The sequence below is a fragment of the Mesitornis unicolor genome, unplaced genomic scaffold (assembly GCF_000695765.1).
Source record: "Mesitornis unicolor isolate BGI_N332 unplaced genomic scaffold, ASM69576v1 scaffold31744, whole genome shotgun sequence".
NCBI lineage: Eukaryota > Metazoa > Chordata > Aves > Mesitornithiformes > Mesitornithidae > Mesitornis > Mesitornis unicolor.
The window spans coordinates 10,416-12,361 of NW_010178578.1; the positions used below are offsets into that span (position 1 = coordinate 10,416).

The 1,946-nt window shown below is 64.7% G+C and overlaps 1 protein-coding gene across 1 annotated transcript in view; it reads right to left on the reverse strand.

Annotated features, from left to right (window-relative positions):
• SYT7 (synaptotagmin VII) overlaps positions 1-1,946 on the reverse strand; it is a gene marked incomplete at its 5' end in the record, with an annotated part of 10,527 nt that overhangs the window by 6,417 nt on the left and 2,164 nt on the right. The window lies entirely within an intron of this gene.

Genomic DNA, 1,946 nt, shown 5'->3' on the forward strand with positions numbered 1-1,946 from the left:
GTGGGCACGGTGCCGGGGAGGGAGAAGCCCGGCGGGAGGGTGGGCAGCTGGGAGCTGCGGTGGGCATACACACAGAGCAGCAATGGAGGCGCACACCGAGGCCACGCTGCCACGAGGCACGGGGACAACAGGGGACACAGGCACATGGCGGCAGGGACGGGGCAGCCCTGGGCGGCTCTTGCAGTGCAGACAGATCTGAGAGGGAAGGGATGCGCAAACAGACAGGCACCCATGATGCACCCCACGCTCCCACCTGCCGTGGCTTCCTGTCTGAGCCGAGACACGGTGACAAACTGACAGATGGACCAACAGGACACACGCTGCTGGCACAACCCCGGCGTCACGGTGGACTCAGCGGGCAAAGCCACAACACATGCCACGAGACACCCATCAACACACCAAGCACACGCAGACACACGCCAGTGGAGACACAGGGCATGGGGGGGATCAGAGGGCAATGGCACACACAGCAGCATGGGGCGGCTGCCCTCTCGCACATCCATACACACACAGCTCGCCCATCCCGGCTGGACAGCACCCAGGAAGGACCAAAGAGGCCAAGGTAGCTGGGAAGGCAAAGTCAGGTTAAAAACAGAGCGAAAATGAAGGCGGAGGAGCCGGCTGCGGGGATCACTGGGCGAGGAGGTGCCAGAGGAGCTGGGGTGGTGCCGGGCACTGGTGGAGGTCACAGACAGCGAGAGAGAAAGAGCAGGAAAGAGCAAGAGAGAGGAGAAGCAGTGTCGTCCACCGCCGGCCTGCTGGGAGGGAAGGGGGAGAGATGAGCGGGGTGGATGGACGGCTGGAGAGCAGTTACTTGCTGGGACAGGAGACACGCTGAGGCACCGGGCTGGAGCCGCTGGGGATGGGCTGGAAGGAAGAAGATGAGAAACAGGGATGGAGGAGACGTTTCGAGAAAGAAGAGCGGGTGGTCGGTAACGCTGGGTGGGGAGGCGAGAGCAGAGGGTGCCGGAGCTTGTCCCCTCTGCTGGCCAAACCCTCCGCATCCCGCGGGGTTCAAGGGGATAAGGAGCAGGGGGGATGGAGGCAGGGAGGCCATGCATGCGCTGGGATGGGTCTTTCGGACCAGCGAGCTGGGGGGAAAGCGGGGAGCAGGGTCTTGCTGCGGCACAGCCAACCACCCCCCATGCCTGGCACCCAGCGTCACCCGTCCCCTCGCCTGTGCCAGCACGGTATGGCACAGTGGCCGGTGCTCCTGGCAGGGACCGGCTGCACAGCGCAATGCCGGGGAGGGAAGTGCTAAAAGATGGAGCGAAACCAAGCTGAGCAGGGTAAAAATAGCCGGTGGGCGAGAACGGTGCCAGTTCATTAACACGCCGAGCACACGGCAAGGCAGCGCCCGCCGGCTTCACACCTCCTCCCCGCTCCAGAGAGGATTAACACCTCGCTCCCAGCAGCACCGGGCCCCTCTGATCCTGCCAGCCCTCACTGGTGGCCGTGGCTGGGCCCTGGTGCCAGTGCTGGGTGCGGTGTTGAGCCTTTGGCACCCCGAGAAGGCAGGGAGCAGCCAGAGGTGAGGGTCTGTGCCGCAGTGCCGAGCAGCTTGCTTAGAGGAGAAAGGGGGTGCAATGCGTCCCCCCAGTCTGTCACGCTTGCTCTGCCCCCATTCAGCCTTGGGGCTGGAGCAAGGCTGAGCACTGATCCACTGCAGGGATGCTCCTGCATCCTCACCCCACACCAGGCTGCAAGTGGCCCCGCCAGGCTGGGGACGCTGGCAGTGCAGTGCACGGGAGATGTGTCAGGATGGGATGTGGCTCAGTTGCCGACGTGGCATCACTGGGCCAGGGGGTGTCCCCTGTACCCCATTCTCCTCCCTGCCCTGTGCCCCGCTCCCGAACATGTGCCCCCCAGCATGCAGCCAGGGAGTGGGGGATGGCAGACTGGAGAGGGCAAGGAGGGAGGAGGAAGGGATTGGGGGGGTCCCTCTC